The 26446-nt window shown below is 42.2% G+C and overlaps 1 long non-coding RNA gene across 1 annotated transcript; it reads left to right on the forward strand.

The window, feature by feature from the left end:
- The first annotated feature begins 81 nt into the window (after positions 1 to 81).
- LOC132251103 (uncharacterized) lies at positions 82 to 19174 on the forward strand. The gene is made up of 3 exons (XR_009462891.1): positions 82 to 207; positions 1127 to 1274; positions 19055 to 19174. It is a non-coding gene; the product is annotated as an uncharacterized LOC132251103 (long non-coding RNA).
- The last annotated feature ends 7272 nt before the right edge of the window (positions 19175 to 26446 follow it).

Genomic DNA, 26446 nt, shown 5'->3' on the forward strand with positions numbered 1-26446 from the left:
GCATGCGCGAAGGAGGTACCTCCCACCACTGCGCGGCCCCGCCCCCGGGTTCCTCCCACATGACTCTCTCGTCACCGCCCCGCCCAGAGGGAGGGGCTCTTCGTGTGTCCTTGCCACATGAGTTATCCCTTTGGTTTTGGCTGGTTGGTTGCTTGGGATTTTGGTGGCCTTGATCATCATGCAAAAAAAAAAAAAAAGACAAAAGATGTAAGAAAATATATTTTAAAATAATAATAATAATAATACTACCAAGGGGGTCTGAGCTGCATTAGGCTGGACTATACGGGCAACCCCCTGTTTCACGCCCGTTTTAAACGGATACCCCCACTCCGCTTCGCACTTGTTATCGTGCTTGTGGGTATCTGTGGATTTAGAAAGTGATCTTGTGGATTTAGAAAGTGGAAGTTGGTTTTAAGGCTTGGTTTAGCTCAGTTTTTCAGGAACCAATGAAGAGCGCCAGGCGGGGGCTGCCCGTAGCCTCCACTAGCTCTCAGCAGGGCGCGTCTCCACCTTCATTTAAGCACCTGGCATACTATGCATTTAGTTGGGTACTTGCTTAATCAAGTATTAACCAGTTTATACACGTGCGTTTGTCCGCCCCGGAGATCGGAGCAGACTCGGAGCTGACACGCCCGGCGCTGCGTCACACAATTTTGTATACGTGGCAAAATGTGCGTCGGCGCTGAAAAAATGGTGGCGGTGTGCTTTTGAACTAACGTACCTTTGATGTGTTTTAGTTCAAAAAGCGCGCCGCTGCCTTTTTCTCATTTTGTCGTTGATACAAAAGTATGCACCACAGCACCGGGCACTTTTAAAAGTGCCTGGCATGAGCCTGTGTACTAATGCCCTAAATGCACAGTAACTAGAGTCACTGTACGGTAGCGCCGGCGCATGGTTTTTTAGTGATGCTTACTGCACATTAGCTTAACAACAATTGCGCAGTAGGGTATTAGCACTGTTTTTTGCCTAGCACACTACTGCGCAGTGTTATTAGACTAATGCACAGTAAGCGTCCCGTGTAGACACACCAACCATTTTCCCCCATGGCAGTTATGCAAAGTGGCCTCATTGTACTTCCTTGGCTGCACAGTCCAAGTTTTAAAATGTTGAATTTTTTTTTTTTTAGTATCCTGGCCTACAGTTTTCATCTTAGCTGACTGGTTCCTAGATGTGATGGTCAATGGCATGGGCAGAACGATGCTATCCATCCAGGTCACTGCTGCAGGTACCAGGTGAAAGATGAGTCGAAATGGCTACTCAGCGTTTTAGCGAATGTGAGTGACCTCTCTTCTGAACGTCTTCCTTATTGATTTTCCCCACAAGCACATATCTTCAAGGCATATCAGGCAGGCACAGAAATGCAGGGCAGTAATGGATTGTTCCACGTGTCTGATATGGAAAGCCCACGCTGAAGGAATAGGTTCAACTAATCCATTTACATATCCATAAACAGCCCAAACCACCTCCTCATATAAATAACATGCAGGTATTATAGAGGACTGATTGTGTCTGTCCAACTTGTTGTAACATAATACTACCTTCTGATTTCTCTAGATATTAAAATACATGGCAAGAGAGAGGCTGCTTTATTCTTTGCAAACAAAATTATTTTATGTTTACATCGGTTGTTTGCATCAGTTTAGCTATTTCACAGAGGTGTTGTGAGGACTGACTGCTCCCCTGGGAAAAGAGCAGGTTTCCCAGCAGCAAGGTCACAGCTGAGTGCCCCAGGACCCCTATGCAGCCCCCTTCTCTCCCTGCTGCACCCTGCCAGGGTGCAAAAGCACATGGTACTGCCCTGCTTTGGGCCTCCCTAACCCCATCCCCTGCTCCCCCAGAGAGCATGTCAGCTGTGGCCAGTGGCCCCACCAGGGGCAACTGCAGCCTCTCAGGCTTCAGTGACTTCCAGGAGCAGCTGTGGCCAGTGCTGGTACTGGAGTTTGTGGTGGCTGTGGTGGGCAATGGAGCAGTGCTGCACGGGCTGGCCAGGCTGGTACAGCCCTGGCATGCGGACATCATCTTAATGTGCTGCCTGGCCACTGGTGACCTGCTGTTTGTGCAGTGCTTTGAAGATCTAGGGTCTGATGCTTCATGATGATGCACCAGTTTACCATGGTGTGACTCCACTGACCATGGTGATAGTAAGTGTCATAAAAAAGAAAGGGGGTTGTTCTGATGCAAAAGGAATCCGATATCCAGCTTCTAGTTTGCATGTATTTGTAAAGGTTGTTGTACTATTTAAATGAAAGGTGCTATACAGGTATAATATGTTTGTTCATCAAAATTTATGTATTTGAATTAATAAAATACATCAAGTGATATTACAGACATTAAATACATTAAAATCTACAACAGGGAATAATTGAATATTCACCATTTTTTCTCTGTCTGTGATGGTAAATATTATGGTATTTCATTCTTTGTCACAAATAATAGTTGTCATCATCATTGGCTATCCCTCAATACAAGGACGACAGTCTTCCAACAATTAATAGGCCCAGAATTTGTTACCCTCTGGACCTCAGCCAGAATACTAAAAGAAACTTGACTAGCTTTGTAAAAAATTACCTTGGGATAGTTCATGATTAAAAAAAGGTCAGAATCTCTATCTTCTCTCTCTGAAGGACAGAAGGCCAGTGTCCAGCAAAGCCCCAATTCAGGAATGTATGTCTACATTTACCTAACCATAATCAAGCACTTAGGTCTCTCTGTATTAAACAATGTACTTGATAAGTACATTTAAGACCCATTTGCTTCAGTAGGATTTAAGCAGCACATGAACGACGCATGCCTCCAGTGTCTGTGGGGGCACAGCAGCGCTGGCGGCAGCAGGAGTGCAGCAGCAGTAAGTGGTGAGCTCCTACAGATGCCACCGGTGCTGGCGGGTTGGGGGGTGTGACGAGCACTGACCGGGGCTCAGTGACCACCCGCAGATGCCACCAGCAGTGTCAGTGGTGGCCAGCAGCAATTGCTGACCGCCCACAGATGCCACTGGCGGTGGCAGCAGTGGGGGGAGGAGTGGGGAAGCGGCAACCGCCCATAGCACCTTTTCGTAGGGGGTGCACAGCCACGCTTAGGGGGGGCACATCCACCCACATGCAACCCCTATGCATCACTAGTGAAGCAGTGGCTTAAACTTAACCATGCTTAAACACAGTGCTGAATAGGAGTAGATGTAAAAACAGACCTAAAGTCAAGCCACTGTTTAAGTGCTTTAATCTCCTGTCCTTTAAACTGCTTTGTGCAGAACCTATAAAAGTCAAAGCCAGTAAGCAGTTGCATGGGTCTTTCCTTAAGAAAAGTTTGCAGAACTGGGACTCAGTGTTAGCATGAAATATTGGTTAAGGTCTGAATCACAGGGGCATGTACCACTGACCAGATCATTTCCTGCAGCTCCCAGGTTTATCTTTCAAGTCTGTAACTGGGCCCTGGAGTGCATGAACACATCCCAGCAGGCCTGTTATAGTCCTCAGGGGCCACGTTTATATGAGACGCTGACTGTGCAGTACCTTATTACTACTGCACAATAGCGTTGCATGACATGAAGCATAACATGACGCTACTGCGCAGTAGTAATGAGCTATTGTGCAGTCAGCATCACCTAAAAGCTGTTCTGCGACGTTACTGTGTAGTCATTTAGTACTTGTTTATACAAAGTACTAAATGACTGCGCAGTAACAACTGCACAGTCAGTGTCTTCTGTAAAGGCAGCCAGGGAATTTAAAACTGGGAGCTGAAGTCCTAGAGTTCATGACTTGGAGTAATCATTAGAAAATAAGATAGAGGGTTTTCTTCCGCTTAGATAAGAAATGACATAGAAAAGAACCAGACTGTCTCTCCTTAATAGTCAGGAAAGGGTCACCAAGCAGGGCAGGATAGGCCTTCTTTCAGCTGCAGACATCAGTAAAGGGCTTTTTTTGCATCTTCTGTTTATTAATACATGCACTCTGAGGAAAGACACGTGGCATTGAACCTGAGCATCAGCTTTATTTGGCCTTTGGCTGGTGAATCCGCCCATCAGCTTACTGTCTTATCCAAATGTTGTCCAAGCTTGACACTACTTAGGTCAAGTGATCGGATGAGCTTATACTTCAGCATATAAAAGGCTGTAAATCATTTTCCTTTGACATTTAAAGCTTCCATCCTGCAAGAAAATCTGAGAGGTGGGGAAAGGAGGAGTCTTAAAAAACATCTGCAGAGTGCCAGAGAAGTCAGTGGGACTTGCCGGAAGCATAAAGGTGAATCCTTGATACAGGATAAGTGCTTCAGCTAGCAGATTTTTTCAGCTAACCCTCATTTACTCTGCACATGGTAAAAATGGTATTAATTCCCTTATTTAAACCATTAAGACTCTGCCAACCATATAAGATTTTTTCTGAAAATTTGGCTTCCTGATCTTTGGCTCTCCGAAGTCTCCTACATGCATATTAACCATGGAGCATTCCCATTAGGGTCAAATGAGATAATGGGTCCAGTTAAACAACCTTTATGCTTCAAGTTAAATACATAGGTCTTTGAAGGTTCTGCAGTTTGATGCTAATGACAAGAATTTGTTAGCTTTTGTTTGGGATAGGCTCTGTTTGGATAAAATGTATTTTTAATCTTGAAAACAGGAAACAAAATGACAATTATGACCAAGGGAAAAAAAACAAATATTTCTAAAGCTGAAAATTCAGTCAGGAAACCAACTGGCAATAAAAATAGCATTCCAAATAAATTCTTGACTAAAGACAAATGCATCATTAATCTTTAACATTTCAGCTATGAAACATAACTAATCTCAGAAAAGATATTCACTAAGATTACGTGAAACCTATTCAACAGTCTTCCTATGGAAAAAAATGTTGCTACTTAAATAGTCAAAGAATTAATGGAAGAAACAGAGAAGAATCCATGGGTCCAGAAATATGCTAACAGTCAAAAAGTCAGGGGAACAAAAAGGCATAGAGCTGATTAGGTTCTTTAAGCAAAATAAAGTTAGTTACATACATTAATTCCTATTTAGGAGGGATCACATTCCTTGAGTAGCTTTCTTTGTACATTCCTGCTTCCTTAGTTCAACAAGAATAAAAGGACATGGTAGTAAAAATAAAAGAATATACTACTTTTTCTTTTGGCACTTTTTTGGAACACATAATGTAAAGCTATGAAGAACTAACCTTTTAGACCCAAAATACATATTGGAGCAGAGCAATATGTTTAATCTTTTAGATAAAAAAAAAGTTTATATTAAAATGTAAGCTTCTATTTTTATAGCCAAAAGCAACATACCACACTGTTACAAGATGTTGTTCCTTTTCTTCAAAACCCCCCCCCCAAAAACTGAAGATGTAGCTGTCCTAGGTCCTGGCTCATTTGGAAGTCAAATGATCTAGCTCACATTAGTCAAACATAATTAGCATCTGCTTCATACTGTTTCTGGAGATCACACAGCAAGAAAGGTATATGCAGTTTACAGTCATTCTTCATCAGCTGTAGCAAATGAAGACAAACGTGTTTGTGAAAGCCACTGAAATATTGTTAACAATGAGGGAAGTGGACTGGTTTGGTGATGGAAAGGGAAAAAGTTGCCTGACTTGATTTACAATATTCATGGCTTTCCCATGCAAGGTGCTAAAATATGATCTCCTCAATGATGGCCAACCTTTTTCCAATTGCAGTTCTCTAGGTTTGATCACCTGTCAAGTTTTCCCCTGTGTCTGCTGTAACATTGCATCTTTAAGCCTGAGGCTATCTCTAAATTTGAGATATTGGCCTTTCCTTTCCATACCTAGCTGTAGAAAACTTTCACTAAAAGATATTTCAAGGGCACTTGAACAGTGTGCTTAGCACATCTGAAATTTCTTAAGAAGAGCAGCTCCTTGTAGGGTTGATTGATTAAGAATTTTAAGAGTGGAGGCAGATAGAAGTTGTACTAGTTGTTACCGAAAATCTTTCTAAGGCTCCCTCTACACATACAGGTAAAAGTTCAATGAGATTCAATGTGCAGTCCACACAATTGCACCTCCTGCCATGACACATGTGCATGGCAGGAGGCATGACTGGGATCACGACTTTATTGTTGGTGGTGGAGGAGCCCGGGATCAGGCTCTCCCTACACTGGCAAGAAGCAAATTCCCATGGCTGGGAGCCCCCTCAGCTGACAGGGCTTCTAGCCAAAGAGGTGGCTCAAGCACCCCCATGGCTGGGAGACTGCAGCTGCTGCCATCTCCCAGCTACAGGGGTACACCATGTGCCTCCACAGCTGGGACTCAGCAGCAGCTGCAATCTCCCAGCTGCAGGATACATGGGTCACCCTCATGGCTGGGAGCCCTGTCAGCTGAAGGGGCTCCCAGCTGTGGGGACATGTGCTCCTGCAGTTAGGAACCAGCATGAGCTGGGAGCTCCCAGGCTTGGGGGTACACATGGGCCCTACTGCTGGGAGCTCTGCTCAGCTGATGGGGCTCCCAGCCATGGGGCACAGGCTATGCGTGCAAATTAAAGCTGGATTGAAACCAGCTCTAAAGCTATTACACTTTTTCCAGCAATGACTTTATAGTTGGTTGGACCTTTCTAAGGCATCATAGTTAATTTGCATGTGTAACCAATCTAAATTTTGCTGTTAACCGGGTAATTGCATAATACACGTAACATGCAGAGGGGGCCTAAGGCAACACATACCTAAGGCATCAGTCTTCCTGACCTGACACAAGTCAAGTGGTTTATAAAACTGCTCAGTGAACTCCTTCAGCATACTCTATGTGAATTTGTGGTTTTTATGAGCACATTTAGTGAGCTTCCCAAGAGTAGCAATTACTTTGCTAATTTGAATGATTGTTTCAGAATCTACAGCACATCATGTTTCTAACACTCCTCCTTTAAGTAAATTGTGATACTACTGGAAACCTTTGGGAACAGATTTATATTGCTGGTTCAACATCATTTGGCTGGGTAGCCAAAAAGAGACTGGCAGAAAACAGCTATCATTTTATGCTGTCAGTGAGACAGGTTCATTTCTGTAATTAGGACCATAGATCCGACAACAGTGACTTCCAAGTTTTGGGAGCAACTGTAGCAGTTAATCAGGCTACAAGTTCAGTGGGTCCAGCCAGTGTCAGCCACTTCAAATTCAGTTCTATGTTCTTGACTGCGCAGGCTACAACGTGCATTTAGAGTATACACAACAAAGATTAGAAATATGATGATCTTGTATAGAAAATGCTTCTGAGTAAGCTAGTGGAAGAGGATGTCAGTCAAAATGGGAGCTCATGTTTTTACCATGACTCTCCTTCTTCCCTTAATCAGTGTCCTTCATGCTGTTATTCCTAATTTGCTTCCTTCTTTTCCAATCTCTACCTTTTCAGAAAATATTTTGTAATATGATAGCTGGGCTGAAATGTTGGCATTTTATACCATGTTCACAGCAAGGAAGCTAAACTGCAGTTCAGAAATGTTTCTCTGACATACATCTTTCCTTTATTTACTGTTTTGCATTACTTTCTTTCCTTCCCCTAATTTTCCTACCTTAACTGCTTTCCTCATTTTGCCGGCCTCTTTTTCTTCTCTCCTTTCCTTCATTCTCCCATTCATTCTTGGCTGTAGCATCTGGATTCAGGAAATAACATCTGGCCTATTTTTGTTAATTTATTTCTTTCATTGCTGAGCAAGGAGATACTCAGGGCATTGTGCCAACACTGCTGTGAAGAGGAACAGATTTATGAGTGTGAACATTTATTTCTGGTGCCTGAACAGTATAGGTAGGGGTGACTGTGCAGGGGAGGCTGTGCTGCCAAACCCACCCCAGCATTCAAGTTTCACTTACAGCAAGTGAGTGTGGCATGCCAAGGAGCAGAATACAGCTCTTTGGTGCTGTGGATCACTGTTATGCTTGCACTGGCCCTACCAATAGTTAGCCCTGGGGCTACTCTAATTTATGTCACGGGGATGTGGTCCTTACAGGAGATTATGACCAGCAAAGGTCAGGAAATGAAGCTTCACCACTGCTCTAACTAGTCCCTTGCCTCTCCCACTTTCTTTGGGTTTGTCCTTTACTCCACGGCCTGGGGTGGCTGGCATAAGATTTACATCCTTCAGTGTTACATCAGCAAGCTGTTCCTTGACCACTGACAGCCTTCTAATGATGCGTGAAAGATGTGAGGGAACCTGATTTTGATATTAAAATCCTAAACAACAACAAACAGGCTATATATAATGTGGCTTGGCAAAGAGGAGTTCAATTGGCTGAGGATAACATTGAATAAATGCAAAAGCAGGGCAGGAGATCCTGGTAAATTGCAGCACAATTTGAATTTAATCAGAGCAAAGGAAGGAAGGAAGGGCAGTCAGCTACCATAAAATCATGCATGACATATTACTTGAATTTGTGCTTCATTATCCTGCAATGATATGAAATAAAATTCAAAAGGCAAGCAAATAAACAGATGCAACCAGCTTGGATGGGGGAAAGAGAGGTGCACACACACAAGGGCACATACAGCTGCAGCTGAGTAGAACAAGGGTTTTGCTATTGACTTTCTTGCTTGCAAAATAATGGAAAGTTTTACCAGATCAACCAAAGAGAAATATAGTGAATCAGAGGAAACAGATGAGATTATAAGGGGCACTGGATGAACTCCCCTTGCTAAATTAAGCTGAGAGGGAGACAACCATGTCTTTCTCTCACCAGTGTTTTGTCAGTTGAGAGGAAAGCAGTACAGGGCATTTCAGTGGCTCTTGAAGTGAAACCTCACTGCAGCCTCCTGCTGGTAACAATATTTTTAGGCATAGAGGAAACTTGGGGGTAACAAAGGAGATGGGAAGGTCTGGGGGAAGTCTTGGGGAGTTAATGTTTGGTGGGAGTTGGGAGGGGTCTGAGGAAGAAATAATGTATAGGGATCCCATAAGAGCCAGTGCAGGGAGAAGGGAATTTTAGGGGAACCAAGGGGACCTAGGATCACATTGGGAATGGGGGACTGAGGTGAGTGAGAAGCAGAATCGGTGATGGGGGATAGGAGAATGCTGGAGAATCCTTGCAGAGTGGGGGCAGAAAAGACACAGGAGACCAGGAGTGTGCAGAACTATCCCTTCCAGATGTTCAGAAACCACGAGACAGGCCCCTAAATTTATTCATTTAAGTAATAAATTTTAGGTAATTTCTATTTGTCTCTATACAGCCTATGCATACAAATGACCCCCACCCGCATTCGACTGTCTAGGTTGCACAGCACATAGAAGAATAGCCTCTGGGGATTTTGCTGAGATGCCATATCTGAAATAGAAATGTCTGTATAGAAAAATCAGACTGTAAGGAACCGAGTCGTTTGTGGCTTATTGCTGTATAAGAACTAGCATTACATTTATCTCTTCTGTTTAGCATTTGACTGTGATTTATGTTCCCAATCTTCAGAGTAAAACAATGGCCACATGATAATGAGCCCCAGGCTCCTCTGTCTGAACACACCTGCCCACTTGGAATATTTAACTATTTCGGTCTCTGCATTTCAGACAATGCAAGTAAACACTTTATCCTAGCATGATGTTACCTCATTTGATTGCAAAAATGTAATTATTTGACTATTAAATATATATTTGCTATCTCATTAGGTCTTAGAAACTGTATAGCGACTTCTACCCCTTTTTCTGTTATTCTTAAATATTATATTTCTCCATTAATGTGCAAATTAATTCACAATGCATGTGACCTGAAGGCCATCAAAAGGGGGAAATCCTCCTGCTAAGGTGCTGGACATCCAGTTGAGCAAAGCATTTAAGCATATACTTATCTTTAAGCTGATTGACTTCTGTGGCATTAGTGCTTAAAGTTAAGCATATATCTCAGTATTTTCCAGAGTCATCAGCATCTTGAAGGATCAAACCCTATACTTTTACATTCACCTCTTCTCTTTTTCTCACCTGGGGGATGTGTATTTCTCCTCTTCTGTATTTTCTTTTGATTTGCACTGATATTTATTAACTATGACCATGCAATTTGTCTCCATCTGCAGCTTCATTTCTTTTGTATGGCTTCCCTTCTCATTGTATTTCACAAATAATTCACAGATTTAGTGCAATTGCACATGTAGGGCTCCCATTAAAGTAATTCAGAGCGCCACGCAGGCAATCAAGGGCAAGACTTGTTTTGACCTTCTGTGCTCTGGGATTTTTCTCCCGTGGGTATTTCTCTATTAACTTTCACTGCGCTATCCTTGGATTTACAGAGAGACTGGATTTTATGATTCTGTCAGCTCTAGTTAGCAAAAAGGAGGATTGTTGCATTTTTGCAATTCATTGGCAATGGCTGGTATAGGGAAGTGTGTGGGCTGATGAAATATATATACTGCTGCAGTTCAGTCATTCATTTTCTCTTTCAGAACTTTAGCTGATTGCTTGCAGCTTGATTTTGAGTTCAAATTTTGATTAATAGGATGTACCGAGATCTGACTGAGCAGAAGCATGCTCTGGAAAGTTCGGCTGGTTCTAGTAGCTTGCATAGATATGCAGCTGGAGGTAAAATGGCTAATGTCAACATTGGCAATGTGAGAACAATAGGAACATCTCAATTTAAATTGCTTATGAAAACTTCTAGTTTGACATTCCTGGAGGCCGATGTCATCTGTCTGCAGATCAGACACAGCTCAGACAGGACCAAAGCAAACTTCCTCACCACAGAGCTGATAGATATCACAGTGCATTCCAATGCAGCCCTCTTTAATTGAGGTTTCCATACTCATTATTTAGCAACTCTTTTCCTAATAGGGATACTAGGAATTGCTGAATATGACAGCAATTTAGTGACATGGGCATTTGTCCACCTGACTGTGGACTGAGATTATGAAGTCAGTTTATGCAGCTACTTAACAACCAGTGGAAATATTTTTTGGCAAGCATACTACTGACTTAAGATAAATGTTGACTGTATGGGTGAGATAACGTGGCATACATTCTGCTGCCCATCCTTGAAGCTATACAACTCCTTAAAAACATATTAAAAAGTGATAGCTGGAACAAATATGTTTATGTTGTATTTGCATTGTCAGCACAGTAAATTGGGAATTTGTTTTTTTAAAAATGTGTTTCATAGTCAAGCACATGGTATTTTAACTGAAATGACTGAATGTCCTCTCTATTCACCTTTGATGTCTCTAAAGGGAATAAAGACTATTATCATTCCCTTACCATGCTTTTTCCTGTGGAAGCCAATTTTCTGCTCCCTAGGGCTTCGTGAATTTTTAGCTGTGCAAACATCCTTTGCATATGTTTTCAGAATTGATAGACCCTCGTACCCTAGCTCAGTCTGAATGGGTTTTCGTATAAAATGACAGTATTTTATACAGCTATAAACATGAACTAGAGTAGCTTTTTGGTAAGGTAATACACTTGACAGACCAGGAGCCATATTTTTAAAAGTACTTAGGTGTCTCAACTCCCATTGATTTCAGTAGAAGTTAGGTACCCAAGTACCTTTGAGGATGTGGACACTGGTGCTTAATCCTGATGTATTCTTATCTCCTCAGTTCTAGACTGCCTCCGGGTTTTGTGAGCCTGTTGACAACTTGAGGACCTCTGAATCCCCAGCCCAGTTTAGGGATAAGGACCCAGATCCTCGAGAGTCTTTTGGCATCTAAGTCCCATTGACTAATTAGTCTTTAAATATCTGAGCCTTCATGAGCAGGGAAAGGATTGAGGCTTGCCAATCCAACACCGAGTAGAAAAAAGAATTTGGAAGCTGCTAGAGAGGAGGGGGTCAAAGAGGGTTCAAATTCACCTTCCAAGATGGTATAGCCCAGAAAAAAGATTAGCAGAGATGCTTTTTGAGAAGGGGCTTCTTTCAGAATGGGACCCCTGCAGCTGCACATGTACGCAAGTCTAGGAGTGGTACCAGTCAGGTCCTTCAGGCAACTCCCTCCAGTCTGGTACAGAATCACTTCTTCCCGCTCTGACTTCAATCACTTGCAAGACATGGCAGCTACCTAAATGTCTAGATAATTAAACTTTGTTCCAGTAAGGGCTGCTGAGTAGCTTTTCTCTTCTACAAAAATGTTTTTTGTTAAATTGCTTTTTTGTACTTTTTGGTGAGATTGTTATGCATTAAACTGACATTCTGCAGAGTCTGCCTTTACAAAAGAACCTCCTATGAAGGGAGTAACATTAGACTTTTCTGCCTGACAGCCAAATAGATGAAAAGAAATTTGTTAAAGATATCCAAGGTATTTAGGTTACAGCTGTAAAACATGCTTTTGAAGTATCTGTAAAGGGTTTTCTTAAATATTTAATGCTGTGAATAATAGGTTTAATTTCAGTATTTTGTATCAGAAACTAGCATCAGTATTAGCAGTTGACAACATAAAATTTATTCTACAAAGGAGACAAAAATAGAGAGTCAAATGGGAAATTCTTGCCCAAAGTTTCTGTTGCTTATTTCTATTGAAATGATATTTTAAAGCGCCAGAGATAAACATTAATGAGAGAAGCCCTTCCTCCCTACCATACCAGGCAAATCAAAAGCTTTCCACTAACTTCAGCAATATTTGGACCTAAAAACCTAAAGTAATTTTTATTTATATTAAATTACTTATCTGGGTATTTTATTCCTTAAAATTAGTGTGCATAGAACTAATATTTTAATGTATTGTATGTGCTATGAGTAATATATTGGCTTCCCTACATAGCACTTATCACCATCATTCAAGTATTATTTAAATAAGAAATCATATCTATTATGGTATTCCTTAAGTCAGTGGGACCATTTGTCAAAATAATTGGGAAAGATTTGGCCCTGTATGATCTACTTAAAGGCCTGTTATTTCCTTCTACAATTACTAGTTTCATTTTTGACTAGTGGTCTCTCTTCTGCATCCTTTACTCACACTCCCAGAAAACCGTACTAGCATGAGATGGCAGATGCTACTTACAAGACTTGAAGGACTACTCATGCATGAAAGTGTTTCTGAGTAGAGTCTTTATTAAGATGGTGGGATATTCTAACAAGCTGTACAAATATGATGTTGATAACAAAAAAAAAGGCAGTGTCATTCCATGTAGTACAGAATCATCAGAGAATCTGGCATGTCATGGGCCTGGATGCCAAGTTTAATTGGTAGGTTTCCTTGCAGTGCACTTCTCTGACAAGCCACTCGGTTTTTTTTCCCCTACAATGAAGTTCACGGAGAATTTACACCCAGTGTCTTTCTTCTTCCTAAACACAATACCCAAGCAATAGAAAACTACTTTATAACCTGGTAAAGTTGGTCTACTTTTCTAGCAACAAACACAAAGTTCTTCTCCGAAAGCAAGATTAGATCCTTTCAATAGATCTGCTTTATTTTACCTTGAACTCTTGGCTGAGGATTCAGCAGAATATTAACTACCTAGTTTCTGAAAATTGTGGGCATTTTTTCATACATTCAAGTTGGGTTCTGTAGCTTGGCAGCTTCATCCATCACTGCCTGGATTCACACACACTTGCTTCCATAATCAGAGCCATCCCTTCTACATGCAAGGTATCAGTTCTACTATTGCAGGGCCTTTTACACAATACGACTGTCCACCATTAAAGCAGTCTTTAGTGGGACTGTGCAAAGACAGCTGGGTCCCGAATTTGTGCTTTTATGCATAAATAAATATTTGATGGTTTTTAGGTTATTGTTTCTAGCTAAGAAAAAGTCTGGCAAAGCTTATGCTATGTGGCTTGGATTTAGAGGTAGGACAATAAAGGGGTTTCTCTGGTTAGTGAGCTCATCCAAATATCAGGGGAGAAATAGGATCAGGTCAAACCAGAACAGATGTTCAGGTTCTTTGGGAAAATGAAAAGGAAAGTTTCAGGTTAGGTTATTCCAAAACAGTCTATTTGAGCCACAACAAAAAACCTTTTTTTTCCCATTTTTGAGCTATTTAACCTTCTGCTTAACCTTTTTTGCTTTTAGTTTCAACTCCTTTTCTAAATGAAAAATCCCATTTCATTTAAAGACCAAATTAAAACATTGTGATAATTATTAAATGAAATATTTATTTAATAACAGGGCTATCCAACTTGTCGCCCACAGGCCCTTTACAGCCCCCACCCCCACCCCCAGAAGAATCTGATGGTGTTCAACGCCAATAAATGCACGGTTCTCCACCTTGGGAAGAAAAACCCGCAGCATCCTTATAGGCTCGGCAGTGCTATGTTGGCTAGCACTATGGAAGAAAGAGACTTGGGGGTCATCATTGACCACAAGATGAACATGAGCCTGCAGTGCAATGCTGCGGCTAGTAAAGCGACCAAAACACTGGCTTGCATCCATAGATGCTTCTCAAGCAAATCCCGGGATGTCATTCTCCCTTTGTACTCGGCCTTAGTGAGGCCGCAGCTGGAGTACTGCGTCCAGTTTTGGGCTCCACAATTCAAAAATGATGTGGAGAAGCTTGAGAGAGTCCAGAGAAGAGCCACACGCATGATCAGAGGTCAGGGAAGCAGACCCTACGATGACAGGCTGAGAGCCCTGGGGCTCTTTAGCCTGGAAAAGCGCAGGCTCAGGGGTGATCTGATGGCCACCTACAAGTTTATCAGGGGTGACCACCAGTATCTGGGGGAACGTTTGTTCACCAGAGCACCCCAAGGGATGATGAGGTCAAATGGTCACAAACTACTACAAGACCGTTTCAGGCTGGACATAAGGAAGAATTTCTTTACTGTCCGAGCCCCCAAAGTCTGGAACAGCCTGCCACTGGAGGTGGTTCAAGCGCCTTCATTGAACACCTTCAAGACGAAACTGGATGCTTATCTTGCTGGGATCCTATGACCCCAGCTGACTTCCTGCCCTTTGGGCAGGGGGCTGGACTCGATGATCTTCCGAGGTCCCTTCCAGCCCTAATGTCTATGAAATCTATGAAATCTATGAAGTTAATTAGCATCCTCTAAGCTCCTACTCAGCTGCCTTCCCTCTTTGCCCTAACTGCAGGAGCAGCTAGAGTGTCCAGGCTCCCCCTCCCTCCACTTCATGCCTTCCCCCACACAAAAAAGGGTAGGCAATGCAACCTAGGGAGCTGGGGAGAGGGCCCAAGGGCAGCGTGCAGTGGCATGGCAGGATGCCCACAGATGCAGTGATTTGGTATGGTGCAGCACAGCATGGTGGCAAGGCACGTTATAGCACTGTGGGGTGGGAGGGTGCAGGAGAGAATGCACTGGGCAGCATGTAGCCCCAAGGGCATTTGACCCCCACTGGTGCAGCCTGCACCACTTGTGGCCCCCAACCACTTAGAAGTTGTACAGCCCTGTTTTAGGCAGTGTCAAACTAAATTGTATTGACATTTTCAGTGTCGGCCAGGGGACCTGTGCACTAAATTTGGAACCTAAATTCACAAAAAGTTGTTTCTGTCAGAATTTAATTTTTCAGTGAATTAACTATTCATAGGGGGTTGGGAAGGAATTATCCATCCCTAGCTGGGGATATCTTTTTTGTTGTTCTCTCCCACCCCAAGACTTTATTATGGCCTAGAGCTTCTGTTTATTATAAGAATGATTCCTTGAAGCTGTATTTTCATTATCATAGGGACTACAAGGTAGTACAGCAAACCATAAATAAAAAACTGTATGTGTGTATTTCCTTCCTTAGCAAAATATCTTGTCTTTAAGTGCTCTAAGTTCTGTTGGCATTCGGCATCAAAACACCATGAAGAATAGCAAGAGTTGCCAAAACTGGAACATCCCCCTTCCACCCATTGTTTATACTGTCAACGGATGCATGATGAAAAAGAAACGTATTAGTTGTTCAGTCTAAAAATCTCCATTAGTGGAACACAATGGAAATAAATGTCAAGGAAGTCTAATTTAATTATCCCCTTCCTTGGTTTTCCTTCATTTCTCTCCATCATAATCATCCTTTCCAAGGCAATCTTAACTGTGTCTTATAATATATATAATCAATCTGACGGGAGTGTGTGCCCATCATGGTTTTATTTTATATTTGCTATTATCAGAATGCCTAGGGAGCCCAGTCATGGAGCAAAGTTCCATTGTCCTAGGGAAAGCAGTCATTTAACAGACCACAATTAAACTAACATTTGTGTATGGGACATTTCATTACCTCTGTCCCAGATGCCCACCTCCCTGCCTTTTTTTTTTAATCAGTGTTGACATATACATATACTTTTAATGGGAACTGGTGTCAGAAATCAATTCAGGCCAGATTCAGGAGTCTTCCCACTGATTTCAGTGGGAATTTCTCGAGTAAGTAACGGCCTAAGAATAGATGCAGGAGGCCTGATTCTCTGTTTTCTAGAACCGGTTTAGGCACCCATGCAAGCTGCACATAAAACACAACTCTTCTGATTTGGTAGCATGTTACCTCCAGCTGGCACTGGAAATAGGACTTCACAGTGGCAAAGCTGGGCATGTCTGCTGCAGAACTTCTGTGGGCACAGGTACATCAGCCTAGGTGCCCTAGTGGAGATGCCATATATGCCAGCCACAGAGGTTTTTCTGAAATGCACAAGCCAAAGGCACTCTTCAGTTGACAGACTGTGTATACACTAGGGCAGAGGTTCTCAAACTGTGGTCTGCGAGCTCCATTCAGGTGATCCACAGACAGGTTGTGGGACAATTGAGAATATCTGTACTTATAAGGTAAGACTACTGATATTAAAATATGAGTTGTGCGCTTTGATTTATAGAACAAAAAAAACGTTTATTAAGTGGTCTGCCGAGACCCTCAGCAATTTTCAAGTGGTCTGCAAAAAGAAAAGTTTGAGAACCACTGCACTAGGGGGTTTTCTGCATTAACTGTGATGGTCAGGAGGTATGATTTTTTTCACACCCCATAGTTAGCAGAGCTATGGTAGCAGAAATGTGTTGTCTAGACCAAACCTCAGGTTGAAGGGATTCTTAGGAGATGCTCAAAGTGTATTGTCTCCTTAACTGATATATGCTGCCCTCTAGCCAAAGCCACAGTTACCAAACCTCACCTTGAAGACAATGTCATATTGTAAATAAGCACAAGCATTTCTTAAGGTATATGTGCAGATTATATAACATCAAGAACGATGTGTTAGGACCCAACCATAGAGCAGAATCTGTACAGCTGTTAGAAAACAATTTAGGTCAAACAGCAACATCGGCTCTTTCTCCATCCTTGGCTTGTGCGCAGAAATGGATGTGTTGTTAGTGTTAGAGCACATGCTACATAATTAAGCACTGAATTGTTAATTAGAAATGTTGTGATTCTCACAGGGATAACTCAAACATTTTTAAAAAAACCTTATATTTTCCTCAGAGACCAAATGTTATACTTGCATAACTAGAATAGCTGATCCTTGCTATATGCAGGATAAAATGCTTTACTGCTAGCTTTGCATTTTTAGCACTGTTAGATGTAGGTCATTAAGTAAGAGAGCGTACAGAGGGAAGAGCTTGAGAGGAATCTAGAAAAACAGGGTCCAATCTGAGGACAGAGACAGGAATAAGTCACTTAACCGCTCTGTACTTTGCCTAGACCTACATAGCCTAATATTTACCTCTTGCTGAAGAATTAGGAGGCTAAAGACATTAACATGTTCAAAGTGCTTTAAGTTGCTGGAGTAGAGGAGGTTAGAACAGTGCAAAGTATTATTTAAACCGCTTATTTTATATAAAAAAGGATAAGAAAAAAAACAGTCTCAAGATAACAAGATTGAAAAAGTCAGGGGTTCTCTGTATTTATATTAGCAAACCCCAACATGACACAGCTTCCTTGAAATTAGGGACTGCCAGGAAGGAACCAATTGCAAGATCAGGGCTACATGTCACTCCTTTGCATAAAGATGTAAATCTTAGTTCCTTCTGCCTAATACCTGTTTGCAAACATACCCTTCTCCTTGACCATGATTTGAGTTAGGCTTCAACATTGCCCTTGTAAAGTATCCTTATAGCCCAGAGCTGTCACACACGGGCTATAGGTAATCCCAAAACCTCAGTGTTAGGTTGTGGCTAGTCTGTGTGATAAATCTACAAGTTAAGGGATATAATATGATTGTTATTTGAAGTCTGGATGAACTAATATTACCATAGAAGATGTTTTTTGAGGAAAAAGTCAAAGATATCCTCGAGCAGAATATTTTAAAAATATATGAGTTCAGACTTAGTTACCATAGAACTAATTGATAAATTATCAGATTCCTCGTTGGGGTGGGGAGGGGGCAGAAAGAGAGAGAGAGAGAATTATGTGCAATATTATCCATTAAAGCAACCTTTTTCTCATACGGTACCTTATTCAACCTTTCTGAATTTACCCTTGGGCTAGGGACAGACATTACATATAAACCAGCGTAAGTCATCAGCAATTGGTTTAAACCTTTAACAGAACAGAAGTTCAGTGTACATAAATCAGTTTCAAAATGGCTGAAACTGGTTTAAGATAAACCTGGTTAAATGTTGTATCAGACTTGACTGATTTGGGTCAAACCAGTCTATGCAATTTCTGTCCCAGACCCCTTCCTGGTAGTTAAACCAGAGTCCCCCAGCATCCCAGATGCTTTGCAGCCCTGGACTGGGCTAGGCTAGGCTGTGCTGTCTGCTCCAGCAAACAGGATGGCCCCACCCCCAACAGATGCATGCACTGCACACCCCCACTTTCATCTGGCAATACTCCCACCCCTTGAGCAGAGAGCAGGGGAAAAGCCAGAGGCAGTGCAAGCCAGGGTGGGGGTTTACACCCATCCCTAACCAGAGCATCATGCTGGGGCCTGGCCATGCCCCCTCTCGCCCCCAAGCTCTGTGGAAGGGAAGGGAGGGCTGCTCTAGTGCCCCCTGGCTTCCAGCCTGAGCCACTGTAGGCATGTGCCTGCATTTCTGGAATGAAAAGGGAATGTCTATCCACCTCCAAATCAGTTCAAGCTTTTGCAGGTTAAACGAACCTGCAAAGATTGAATCAATTCAGGCTCAGTCTTTTTGAATGTCCGTCCCTAGCCTTGAGTAATAGTAATAATTCTGCATCTTTTCTTGAAATTTTTTCTTCACTTGAATCAACTTAACAGCCTATTTAGTCATTGTTAAAGTTAAGGTATCTCTCACATGCAATATATACCAATGTAACATTAAATTTGGTTTTATTCCTATTTACAGAATGTAGACAAGAATTATTGGAACCACATTGGACTTGGCAAGATGCACAGAGTTTGTTTCTTTCACTGGTTCCAGTTATCTGGAAACAGATTGTGATTTTTCACAGATTCGTTGTTTAAAAATAAAAAAAATTCATACAAACAATTCCTTGTGCATGTTTGTTGCATGGGTTTATTCATTGGTGATGCGTAGGGGGTTCATGCAGGTGCACATGCACCCCCTGAGCGTGGCACTACAACCCCTATGAAAAGGCACTGCTGACAGTGCCACAGCTTTCTGCAGGAGCTCCACGTGTTCAGCCGCCACACTCCTGCCGCCACCAGTGCCACCGCTGCCGCCTGCCAGAGCTCACCATGCCTCCCCAGCCACTGGGGGCATGTGGTGTTCATGGGTTTGCTCCTCAGAAAGTTCAGCTATTTTAGTGAACACAAAGATCAGATCCTGAGGTGTAGCTTGTTCTGCACTTAAGAAGTCGGGCAACTGAAAATATGACTGTCCACTCCCAACTCCCAACTTTGCAGTTCCTGATTCCTGGGGCTACTAAACCTTTAAGGAGAATGGTCAGATCAGAATCAGCTCCCACATGCTTTATCATTTTGCTTGTTTTTCTTTCCACTAGTCCTGTCTGGAGATGCAGCAACTTTTTTTGATCGTTTCCTTTCCAGCTTTGATTCTTCTCCACATCTCCCCAGCTTACTTATTCATGCCTCTTACTAGATGCTGCACCACTCCTCAATCATGCACAGCCAGCAATGGCAGTGGCCTCTTCCCCAGGCAGATTTAGGGTGCCAGGATGTTCCCCAAGATGCCATCAAGAAGCACAATCCATGCTCCAAACCCAGAATGAGTCAGTAAAGCAACCCTGAACGCCCACTTTTCACTCTGCTGCTGTCAAGCACTCCATAGAGAGATCTTGAGCGCGGTGGTGGGGTATGCTCTCACAACAGCTCAACTTCCTCTTTCTGGTTTTGGAACATGCGGAGTACTTTCAGCAGTGCTACGCTTTTCAGCAGTGGTCTCAGAAGAGCTGCTGAAGTGGTTCAGACATGTCCTCAGTTTTGCTAAGTCCTTGCTAACCAGCCAGAAACTCCTCAGGGTCCTCCACCAAACCCAGCTTTCCTCGACGCTGCTACTTATCTCTCTGACTCTTCAAAATGATATCCTTATGGTCAAACTATCTATCCTATCCATAGGCCTTTTGAAGCTGTTGGTTTGTACAAACTTACCCTTAACCAATCATTATAGGAATGTCTTTGATGCAACCTATACATACACCAACATGCAAATTTGGGCCCCTGGACTTAGACACCCAGATCCACAAATAATCATCCAAAAAAGTGGCTTGATTTTCAGAAAAGTAGAAATCAATGAAAGTGTGCACTCATCAATGAAGTGAGCACTCCTGAAAAATAAGGCCTCTAAACATGCCCCATAAGCACTTAGGTTGAACGTGTGGGCTACATTCTCCTAATTTATTGCTCTCCTCAAGCAAATATGCCTCCTTCATGAGAGCTCTATTTCTTGCTGATCTAATTTTACTGGCACTTTCCTTCTGGGCATCTGTTGTTCAACCATTTATTTTAATAGAGGTTTTTCAAGATGTTTTTTTCCAAAAGCAATGAGTAAGCAGTGAAAAACCCACAGGATAAAAAAGTTGGCATCCACTCCTCCTTCCTACTCAATTATGCTTGCAGCATCACAGAAGTGCTGTCTATGAATATGCCATAAAAAAGGAACCAAACATGTGAGCCTTCAAATAACTTTCCCCTTCAAATAAGACATTCTCCAATGAGATTTCCAAGCCTTGGTATCTTGGGTGTTAACCACTTAAATCGTCTGCTTGCCTGATTAACTCAGCCTCAAGTCCCCAGTGTTAATTAAAGTGAAAAGGATAAATACAGACTTAGTAGTTTAAAAATGCTAACAATATTCAAAACATACTACTACCACCCTACACTTACAAATTAATTCAAGCACTTCAGCCACATACTTAAGCATTGTAACTCTGAGAGAGTTAGGAGAGGTCATGGTTTAGATTCCCACAGTTAGGGCAAATCCTGCTTCTGGAAAGGAAGAGATGATACTTTGCCAAGGCTGTAAAATGGCTGGAGCATGACAGTACTTGCCTCTACTAATGACTCTGCTAACAACGGAGAAATTTAGATTAAAAACAAAACACTGCATACACACTTCATTTTCCAAACTGAAATTTTGGTAGGACACCAATGTGTTGTGTGATCAGGTGGTCAGGGCTTCAGTTCAGTATCTCCCCTGAACTATAATTAAAACAGAATAGCTAGAATGGTGGTAAGTATGGCCATTAGATGGAAAATGAGATCTTGTTGTACTGTTTTCCTTTCTGTTTTACCATTAATTTACTCTTGATTCTACCTTATCCTAAGGTATGTCTACATAGATACATCATGCTTCACTGTGCCATCACAGAGATAGCTTTGTACAAACTAGCTTGCATACTGGAAGGGATATACCCAGTCTGCTATACTCTGCTTTTCCACAGGGCCTTCTGCTGTGCTGCCCTGTTACATTCTAAGTGAATGTACAACCTCAGTTGAAATTATGTTTTTATGTGAGCTAGGAGCTATGTCTACGTTCTCCCAACAGTAATAGGGTGATGTAAGGCTCTGTCCTGGAAATATTTGCCTCTGGGGTCATAAGTGTTATCACTCATTTTCAGATGAAATGGTTTGAATCTTCAAACTGCCAAGTAAGAGCAAAAATGAGTATTATGTTTTGCTACACTGGATAGCTATAAGGTTGGAGGAACAAAAGGGGGTTTTTTAGTCTCATGGAAAAGCTCCATAGCAATGGTAGGTTGTACAAAAAGGAATTCTGAGGCTGCTGGAAAGTTTTCCAGCATGGCAATACCGTGTGTTATCAACACAAATTAGCTGTACGACTGATCATAAAACCCTTCTGGCTCATAATTACACTATTAATCCTCTGTGCTCAATTAAAATTAAATATTAAAAGAGTTGCTATTGAAGCAGATGTGAGCCAATCTCCTCATTTCTGCGCTCATTCTGTGCTCCACAAAAGCATTTAATGAGTTGAGACCCCACAAGCTAGGTTCTCCAGTATAAAACACACACAATACATTTTTTTGTCCTTCATTTTGTCTACTTTGAAATGAGACCCAAAGCTAGGACTTAGCAAGAGCATCTACAGACAATAGTCTCATGAAAGAGGAGAGGACCAAGGTCAGAGCAGTGAAAGGAAGAAGTCTATTTGAACACAGTAGAAATGTATACATTACAGAACATCAGTGGTAATGAATTGCCCTCTGCTGGTTAATAAGGTGTAGTTCTTCTTTCCCAGATTTAGAGGTCATTATTATTGATCTCATAAAACAAAATCTAAACTCTATCCGATGGTGAGTAAGGGTAGGAGAGTCAAACTCTAAAGATCATCGCCCATGGGTTTTTAATCTTATTCAGAGCAGGTGTAAGAAGTTAAATCTTGTATTGCAAAATGCCAATTCCTTAAAACATAATTATTAATCACTAACAGATTAATAAGGACATACAGCTTTATTTTCCACTCACACTAGTAAAATCCTATTTAAGTCAATGTAATTGCCATATCATAACAAACAAGAAATTTGTCCATGGTATAAAATCGTGTAGAGATGCTCATCTTTTATAAACATGATTTAATAGTCAGTCGATCTGTTTTGTCGGTACGATGATTACTAAGCTAGATGTATCATTATAATCTCCCACTGATTGGCTGATGCTGTTGTCAGGACAACATACATACAGCAAATAAAGTGCATTATAAATATCTACTTGGCTCAAACACAATAATGACTTTTAGCATTTTAGAAGGTTTTAAACTGGAAAGACAAGCAACTGGCTTGCTTAGGTCTGAAGTATATAATCTGCTTAAAGTTTCAAACACAAATGGAAATGGGTGACTTTATCAACTAATCCAAAAGCTGACTTTTTCTCTCTGACCCATTGGCATACATTTATCTCAGTTCAGTGTCAGCTTTTGGCAACATAAGCAGCTTTTAATATGGGATTTCTGAGGCAGAAAGTCTGCCAGGCAGGGGAAGTTATTGTATCAGAAAGTGACTGACCTGCCTTTTGGGTTTCATGAGTGCAACCTGAAAACTAGGCAGTGCTAGCCAAGAAAGGCTATACATCAAGTGTGAAGGGGGTGAGATGGTATTGCACTGATACAACACATTTTTTCAACAGCTTCTTTTGGGAGGATTTTGTGGAATCCTCAGTGAAGCCTTGTAAGAGAGCAGGCAAGAATAACCCCATCAGCCCTCCCTCTCTAATGGAAAGGTAAAGGAAAGCATAGGGTAGTGTTCAAGGAATCTGAAACGTTAAATTTTAAAATAAATGTTTCCTATGTTTTTTTAAGAATCTGAATACACTGACATTCTGCTCCATCTCAAGGTGGATTAAGACACTGTTGGGCCCTTCTCACTCCATGACGTGGGGCCTCATAATTGGAATGGTGTTGATAAAGAGGCACTCTGCTTTCAAGAGCTAGAGGGACAAGGGCATGTGTTATATGCCTTCTCCTGCACTTTTCTCCATGTGCTACAGAGTCCTTTCTTAAGTTGACACTGGTAGGGCTTCCCAGACAGTGAGACTTAGAGTTAACGTCCAAGAGGCATAAATGGATTAGTTCATGCCTCAACCATTATGTCAGACATTCTGCCTCAGAAAAATACCACTGCATCATTTATTCTTGGGCACCTCCCTATGGCATTTCTTTACAACCATAGTAGCTAGAGAAGATGTATTATTATTATTATTATTATTATTATTATTATTATTATTATTGTTGTTGTTGTTGTTGTTGTTGTTATTTTATTTAGGTACTGACAGAAGAGTATTTGACTTCAAGCACTAATAATGCCTATGCTTTAGTTTGGTCCTATTTTAACAATAAGTAACAAGAAAGCTTTGATTATCCTGTATAAAAATGGAATTGTGATATCTTTGGCTCTGCTGAGCACTAGACAAAGCAAAGAGGCAATGTGCACAGTTCTGGTCCTTTTTACATAGTAAATGTAAAGGTGTCCTTCTTGATTCACATGAAGAGAACTGAAAGCAGAATTGAGTTAGGATTTTGCAGGGTCCCCAATTAATTCATTTCTTTGGACATTAATCCTGTGTGCACTCATTTGTACTTAGCAAGATTATTTTCCTGTGCTTACTTCTCTATTTGGCATTGTGTTGTTCTGTTGAACCTTTTTTCTCTAGTGATCTCAAGCGAAATCTTGAATTAGTTGAAAGTGAAAACCTATTTCTTATGGTACTTTGCCATGTGGCTACATAACTGCAGTGTCTTTATTTTCTGCTCAGTACACTCTAGGTATGTATATTGCCTAGCCTGCTGGCTTCTGCGGACAGCGGTTGCTGTCTGAGGAGCTCCTCAGCCAGCGCTTTCAAATAAAGCTGTCTTTTTAAAAGAAAAGAAGCAAAACCAAAAACCTTTTGTCCAGTCCCAGACACTGGGAAAGGAACTGCTTTGGCTCTGGCCCCAACACAGTGGCCTGGGCCCTCTATGCAGCAAGCAGTTCAGCCCACAGCTTCCTTCCCCATCTGCAATCTCCACTGGGGTTTTAACCTCTCAGTGGGACACTCCATTATCCAAAGGCCCTGCAGCTATGCTCCCTCAACAGAAGGACTGTTCCCTCTTAAAAGGACAAACTGTCCTGTTGTACCCTGGCATTTTTAAGAGTTCTGACGATGTAAAACACCAGTTCTGCTACTGAAAACACTAGGGTTGCTGAGGCTTACTGCACGAGACACACTAACTCTGCTTTCTCTCAGGGAGATGCTTTTTGGTTCTTTCTTGTTACTTCCCCTCAATCTGAATTTTTAGGTTGAAAGTAATTAGCTGCTTATTGTATGTGGTGGGGGAAAACAAACTACTGCTCTCAGCAAAGCTCCCCTAATCCATGTCAGATGAACATCACACAGCTTGGCAGTTTAGCATCACTTCCTTATCTTTAAGAAACTCAATGCCATGAATTCTGTACGTCTAAAAGAGCTAAAGCTCCAGGATGAACCGTGTTCAACACTGCCGCTCAGACACTGTGGAACTTTCTCCCATTTGGGTTAAGCTGGTCTGTGCAGCACACACAACTTTCTTCTGGACTTCTGAAAGGTAGTCCATCAGCACCCTGCATAACTCAGGAGTGTCACAGACCTCATTGCTTTCCATCCCACTTGCCAGGGGGATATCTTTAACCCATGGGCCAGATTTAACCTGCAGAGTTGAGTCATCCAGCCCATAGATTTTTGCCCAACTCTGATTGTGATGAAGGACCTTTTCATGGTGGCCACCAAGTGCCTGGGGAGACCTGCAGTGATGTAGCCCCAGCAGCACCACTGTTTGTTCCCACAGCACCAAGCAAGTGTCCACCATGTCGGGTTTCTTCCTGTGGTGCTGCTGGGTCTCCCACGCCAAGGCTCTTGCCAGCTTTGCTGCCAGTCACCCAGGCAAAAGCAGTGGTGTAGGAAGAAGCCCGGGACCACAGCAGAAGCCAAGTGTCTGCTTCTTCCCACTGGTTCCCAGGGCAGCAGGAGTTGCCTCTCTGGCTACTGGATCAGGCATGGAGGAGAGGGCCCATAAGCCTGATTTAGCCCGTGGGGCCAGCCCCACACCAGTGATTTGCCCCATGAACTAGTCCCACACCACTCATCCAGCTCACAGGGCTAGATAAGTTTGACACTCCCTTGCTTTAACCTGACTTATTTTATATCAACACCTAGAGCAGCATGCATTTAAATAACAAAACCTACTGGCATAAAATACTCCTCTTCAATTGCAGTTCTCCCCCTAAAGAGAGACCACATGTACCTGCAGCGGACCAAAATATGGGCAGTCTGGCCTGGTGGTTTGGTCCCCAACAGAGGGCCAAAATAGGCCCAACCCAGGGATAAGAAACAGATACCAAGTTACCAGATCCAGGGGAAATCCAGAAGCAAGGTGCAAATCACAAGCCAAGGCAAAACTCAGGAATCAAAGGCTAATTTGCCAAAATCAAGGGAAAATCAAGATTTCAGGAACAGATCAGGTAGGGTCAAGAAATCAGGAGTATTAGATCAAAGAAGTCTGCAGGGGTTTTGGGTGACCTGAAGCCTGTTGCCACAGCTGGAGGTAAGAGAGGAAGCTGTTCTCCCAGGAGCAGATCAGGAGGCCCAGACAGTGATCAGCCGGAGGCATTCGTCAGGTGAAGACTGCCAGTCAAAAAGGCAGGCAGATGTGGCCCACTAGGCAGTTAACCCAGGCTGGGCTGCCTGTTAGAGCCCCTGGCAGTGAGTGACAGATGTTAGTCATATCCTTTAATGAACTTCTAGAACAGGGGTCAGCAATGCTTTTGCGTAGAGTGCCAAAAATACC

This window comes from Alligator mississippiensis, chromosome 6 (assembly GCF_030867095.1).
Source record: "Alligator mississippiensis isolate rAllMis1 chromosome 6, rAllMis1, whole genome shotgun sequence".
Lineage (NCBI taxonomy): Eukaryota > Metazoa > Chordata > Crocodylia > Alligatoridae > Alligator > Alligator mississippiensis.